Source organism: Chiloscyllium plagiosum, unplaced genomic scaffold (assembly GCF_037043375.1).
Source record: "Chiloscyllium plagiosum isolate Xiang-an unplaced genomic scaffold, Cpla_swu_hap1 HiC_scaffold_46, whole genome shotgun sequence".
Lineage (NCBI taxonomy): Eukaryota > Metazoa > Chordata > Chondrichthyes > Orectolobiformes > Hemiscylliidae > Chiloscyllium > Chiloscyllium plagiosum.
The window spans coordinates 62,225,349-62,231,951 of record NW_028270184.1 but is presented as its reverse complement, the minus strand read 5'-3'; positions in this window follow the sequence as shown (position 1 = coordinate 62,231,951).

Sequence of the window (6,603 nt, the reverse complement as noted above, 5' to 3'; positions counted from 1 at the left end):
AATAGTCTCCGATGTTGGTTTATCCTTTATTAAATATGGGAGCTAACATTCTATACAGCACTGCAAGTGAGGACTCAGCAACAGCCAGTGTGGTTAATCAATCCTCCATCCACGCTAATACATTATGCCGTTACCATGAGCTCCTTAGTTGTGCAATTAACTTTTATGTCGCACCTTATCATTTGCATTTTAACAATCCAAATACAGAACATCATTGGATTAGCCCTTTATCAGCCCTGCTTGTTATCTCCTCAATGAACTGTCGCAAATTTGTCAAATATGGTTTCTCTTTCACAAAACCCAGTCTACCATGTTTAATGATAAGCTTTTTTAAATGTCCTGCAATTTCTTACTTTAATATTCGACTCTGTAGATTCTTTCAGTAGATTTGCTAAGTATGATTCCCCTCTCTTAAATCCATGCGGACTCTGTCCAATCCTGTCACTGTTCAGTAAGAAATTTGACTGTGCTCCAGTATAGTTAGTAAATGTATCTGTATTTATTTTTATTTTTTTATTATTATAAATGCTGGACCCATGCAATATCAATGAATTAGTGACTCTGAATTTGGGTTATAATGTTTTTTTCTGTTAACTCCTTTTTGTACTGTGTTATGCAGACAGCACCAAGTGATCACTCTTAATTGTAAGTAACTTTGAAAATAATATATTTTAAAAATGACATCCCAAAATGCTGCCTCATTATTGTGCAAGGAGGATTTTGCATTCAATAGTTTGCAGATAAAATTGAACAGATTTTTGCTGCAATTTGGCCAGACTGTAGGTTACACCAAAGTGGCAACTCTGCTCTCAAATTCTTACTTGACACTGCCCAAGGCGATACTGATGGGACTTCACTTTGCCATTCTTGTTCACCAGCTTTATTTCCAGGTTTAATTCTATAATCATCCTAGAGCTTGTTATTTTAGACAACTTCTCTTTTAGGTACATATGTAAAGATCATACTAAAATATTGCACTGAATGGTACCAAATCTGAAATTAGTCTCTAATCCGATACTAACATGCTCTGAACTTCTACATATGTATTGGCATAAGTCTATGCCAGTTATTCTTCTGAAGCCTGTGATTCCTGATGAAGGGCTTATGCCCGAAACATTAACTCTCCTACTTCTCGCATGTTGCCTGACTTGCTGTGCTTTTCCAGCATGACACTTTTCGACTCTGATGTCCAGCTTCTTTGGTCGTCACTTTCTCCTTTGAGAAGATTAAACCAAGAATAATTTTTGTTGATCAAAGTGCAATAGGAACAAATTCATGAAATTCAGATATCTCACATTTACCTTAACTATGTGAAGGCTAAGAAATTACTAAATTATTGTCAGTAATTGAAACCGTGCTGACAAACTTGTGCAGTATCAGTGCCTCACCTTTAGAGTGTTTCCAGATATCGTGCAGCTGCAGTATTTTGTTTTGCACTCAGCTATATGTTGTTCTCACTTGTTTCTTTGTGAAAGATTACAAAATTAACTTAGATGAATGAACTTATGATTTCTTTAACTAATGTTGGGAGAAAAAAAAAGTCAGTATTTTAAGTGCTGATAACGTAAAATAAACTGATAATCAGTCGAAAGGGTTTAAGTTAGATATGCAACAAACGCTGGCAAATAGGACTAGATTAATTTTGGATATCTGGTCAACATGGGCAAGTTGGACTGAAGGGTCTGATTTTCTGTAGTACAACTGTGACTTTATTCTCTCAATTATTCAAGAAGTTGAATGAGGAAAAGGAGAATTTCTGCAGAGAATGCACTTGAAATGATGATTGAGGTATATCAAACTCACATTATTTCATGACCTTTTCCTCTGGGTTCTTCAATGAACAAACCTGTTTTGTTATCTGAATAACTATGTATCATGTGATTTGTTTCACACAAAATATTTCGTTCGGATCGGGTGAACTATTAAGAAATATTCATGTTTAAAATTTAGGCAGCGTGATTGTTAAGCAAGGAAAGGTTGGTGTTTTACTCCCATTGAATCATTGCTGTATAAAAGGTAACAAGCTTTTTATCTGTTCTGGGCACTGAATATATGGAAGTCAATTCTGAAGGAAAAAATCCTCGTCGGTAATGTTCCCACATATGGGGAGTAATTGCTTCTGGTCACTCTTCAGGTTATAGAGGCTCGGAAAGAAACGAGTTGGCCTAAATTAGCAACATCATTTGGATGGACTATGCTCATTGGTGATACTTTCAGGATCTGTAGAAGAAACACTTGTTTCAGAGTGTATGCAATAAACCTGAACATTGTTATTTTTTCACAGAGCTTGGGACCTGACTGGAGCAGCAATGAAGCTCGTATTGTTTTTTAAATTTCCGAGCTTGCCAAATTATTGTTGGTAAATGCAGGTGACTTTATCAAAGCACATTTCACATGCCCCAGCTAGGAATTTATTCCCAATTCTGTCAGTCCATCCATTTCTCTGGATCACAGGTATTTTAATTGTGAGCAATCCATATAACTATAGTGGTTTCGTCCTCTTGAATTCTTAATTTCAAATTACTCAGTGATTTTTTTGTCCCCCCTGAATTTGCCAAGCACTGGGCAGTTCTGGAATATTCCAAATATTTACAATAGATGCATTCACACTATTCAAGGCAACCTGGCAGATTTGAATACCATTCAGGTAGTCAACAACAATACATAAGTAACTTTATGAATTGCTTACTGTACACCAACAACGCAAGCCAAGTACTATTGAAACCACAGATTGTCTCCCAATGATTCCAAAATCTAAACAGTGCATTCCAGATATGCTAACAATCACCATCTGGGAGCAGTCTCCCAAAGTGCTCCCAGAATTTAGAAAGCGCACACACTGCCCTCCAAAGCTCAATCGGCTGTCACAGGCTTCACTCTAATTTCAAACAATGACATTTATTGTCCAGTTCTTTAATGTGACTAATGATTTTACAAACAATGTGTAGAAGCGAGTGCAAAGTGTAATGTTTGCTTGACCTTTGGCTCTATGTATCAGGCCGAACTGAACCTTTAGCAAGATGTGGGATCTTTCCCACAAACTTTGTTTAAAAAAGCAAAGATTATGCTCAGATTTAAATGTTCAATCAGGTTTAATAAAATTCCTTCAAAAGAATTGAGTTTGACTTCAGCTCCTTTGAACAGACATGCTCTTGGCCTTCATTTTTGTGACATGTGATCATTCTTTGGTAAGTGTGGCTGTGTGCAACACTGCAGGATGTTGTGCTGAAGTGCCTCATTGGGTGGATGAGCTTTATTACTGGTGTAACTCGGCTAATTTTGAGATGGAATGTTACTCAGAGTTAAATCTTGTTTTTAAACTGAGGCGTGCTTGTGTAACTCAAGTGTGGAAACTATGCTCATGTTTGCAATAAACCTTTGACTTTTGGAGATTAGTATTTTTCCGATCTGTTTTGTAAATAAAGTTCACTATAGAAAGCACAGTGCTGGAGAACCGCAGGTCCAGCAGCATCTCTGAGGGGAATAAAACATTATAAGTTCAAAGTCTCATGACATTTTGTCCGTTCAGACAAAGAGTCAGTGAACTTGAAATGTATCATTTTTTCTCTTCACCGATGCCCTCGGAACTGCTGAGTTTCTCCAGCACTTTGTTTCTGGGATTCAGATCGCCAGCACCTACAGTTTATTGTTTTGCTATCGATCCTATGATTTGACTTGGGGAGCGAGAGGCAGCAACTGTGATCAACGAGGATAAAACTCCCCAACCACGGAAAATAAACTGGTTCTTTATACTTTGCAAAACACGACTGTAAATAAGAAATGCAATTAAGCTAAGTGCAAGATGGTATACTACCTGCCTTGTCTCAAACCTGCTACTCATCCTTGAGGACTAATCTGTCAGAATTGTGTTTGCTCCCTTCCTTTGAGATCACAGTCCACAAATGTCCCAGTTCCAATTCCTGGGCCGGGCCCAGTTACCACATTGCAGTGGGGTGGGGAGCTTTGTGTCAGCCTGAGGTTTTTGTTAATGACAACATTGCAGGTTGAAGTTGACGGTTTTGACTAATAGTGTGTCATCACACTTGGAGGAAATCCTTCCGAATGTATTGATTAACTGGACTGAGCCTGTTTACATGCAGCCCTGTTAGTAGTGCTGTAATATTCTCAGTTAATACAACACCAGGTTATAGTCCAACAGGTTTAATTGGAAGCACACTAGCTTTCGGAGCGCCGTTCCTTCATCAGGTGATTGTGTGTGCAGGGCATAATTCTAAGACACAGAATTTATAGCAAAACTTTACAGTGTGATGTAACTGAAGTTATCCATTGAAAAATACCTTGATTGTCTGTTGAATCATTCATCTGTTCGAATACCATGATAGTTTCACTTCTTTCATGTGTAAATCACAAAACCTTTTTTTAAAAGTTGCATTCCTGACAGTGGCCCACCAAAACACTCAGTGTATTAATCACTGCACAGTCTCAAACAGGGAATGAAACTGGATGGACCACATTACATCTAGCAATACACCAGAAAATACAACCACACAATCAGCCCTCTTGACCCTGCAACTTCCGCCTCACTGTGGGCCAACAACAGCAGCAGAACTGTACTCCAGCCCAATATGAAATCTCATGGCCTGGTGTATCCCCCACTCAACCATTCACATCAAGCCAGGGGACTCAACCCTAATTCAATGGAGACTTCTGCAGGGCATGCCAGGGGCAATACCAGACATACCTAAAAATGTGGTGCCAACCTGGTGAAGCTACAGTGCAAGCAACACCAAATAGAACTATGTGATCCAACAACCAATGGATCAGATCTAAGCTCTGCAGTTCTGCCACACCAAGTCACGAATGGTGATGGACAATTAAACAACTCACTGCATCACAGATATCCCCACCCTTACTGATGGAGGGGTCTCACACATCCATGCAACAGATAAGACAACAGCATTTGCAGCAATCTTCAGCCAGTAGTGCCAAGTGGATGAGCCTTCGCCATTGGTCCTTGACATCACAGATGTGATTCGATAGGGTTGAAAACTCATTTCAAATCAGATCAAGAAATGGACAAGTAGTGTAAAGTCTATGGGCCCTGCCAGTATTGTGGAAATAATACCGATGGCTGTGCTCCAGAACTTGCTGCCCAAGGCAAGTACTGCTCCAGCACTGGCATCTACCGACATTGGGAAATGTTTCCCTGTGTTGTTCAACACAAAAACGCAGGACACATCCAACTTCCCTCCATCAGTCCACACTCGCTCAGCAGTGAAGTGATAGAAGTTGTCATCAACAGTGCTGTCAAGCACATGATCACAATAACCTGCTCAGTGACGCCCAGTTTGGGTTCTGCAAGGGTCAATCAGCTTCTGAGCTTGTTATAGACTTGATTCACAAACTGACAAACAGCTTAATTCCAGAGGTGAGGTGAGGGTGATAGCCTAGTCCCACTCCAAGACCACGATTTCGACTTCAGCGATATCACCTGACCTCACCACAGTCTCAGCTCATTTACTGAAATTCCCTTTCATTCCTTTTGTTAACTCTAGATTTCATTATCTAAACCCACTCCTGGCCAGCATCCCACAATCACCCTCCCTATAATATCCAGAATATTGAAAACTCTACCGCCCAAGTGCTCACTTGTACCAGAACTTGCTGATCCATCAAAGGACTCCCATTTATAAGCAACAACAATTTACTTTCACACCCTTGACTTAATTCCTGGTTGTAAGCATTCCTATCTCCCTGCACCACACACCCTTTCATATCTCAATAACTCATTTTAGTTTAGACTCCCAATGATGTGTTTATTTTTGAGTTCAGCTGTGTGATTATTTCTATAGAATCCAAGGCAACACGGTCTGGAATTCCCACCCTCTAAGATCTGCTTTCTTCCTTTCAGGCATTCCTGAAAAATTGCTTATTTGGCAATGGTTTTGGTCAACGGACATAATATTCTCCAGCTGTGGCCTTATGTCAAAAGTTCTCAATATTTAAATTAAAAACATGTTGATTTGTACAGATATCTTCTACTTTTCACTATCGCTGAGTGAATAATCTGTAATGTCTCTTACCCAACATGTTGTGGGAGCGCCTTCACCATTCAAACTGAAGCTGTACAAGGAAGTCAAATATCACCCACTCCACAGGCAAGACGGCTTTGGCAATGATCACTGGTGTCTATGGAAGGAGAAATACACATGATGTTTCAGGGAGTGCAATATGAATTATAGGGAATGAAAACGACGCAGAATTTGACTGTCAGAAATGGAAGAAAAATCCACTCACTATTGGAAAAAAGAATTCTTGACTGTCAAAGATATTGTGGAAAAAATAACCTGATAATGGAGCAGCATACGGTCAGGATTCGGGCAGCAGTGGACAATCCATTTACAGAAAGGTCTGTGAACGTAGTAGTAAAATATTAAACATGGCAAAAATACACATGTGAGACTGAGGAAACTAGATAACGAACAAGTGGACATCAAGGAGCCCAGAGGTGAATCAGAGCAGTGTTCACTTTTATGATCCCACAGTCAGAGATGTCTAGCACAAAAACAGTCCAACCTTCAGTCCAACCCATCTATGCAAACCAGATATTCTAACCTCAACTATTCCCATTTGCCAGCACTT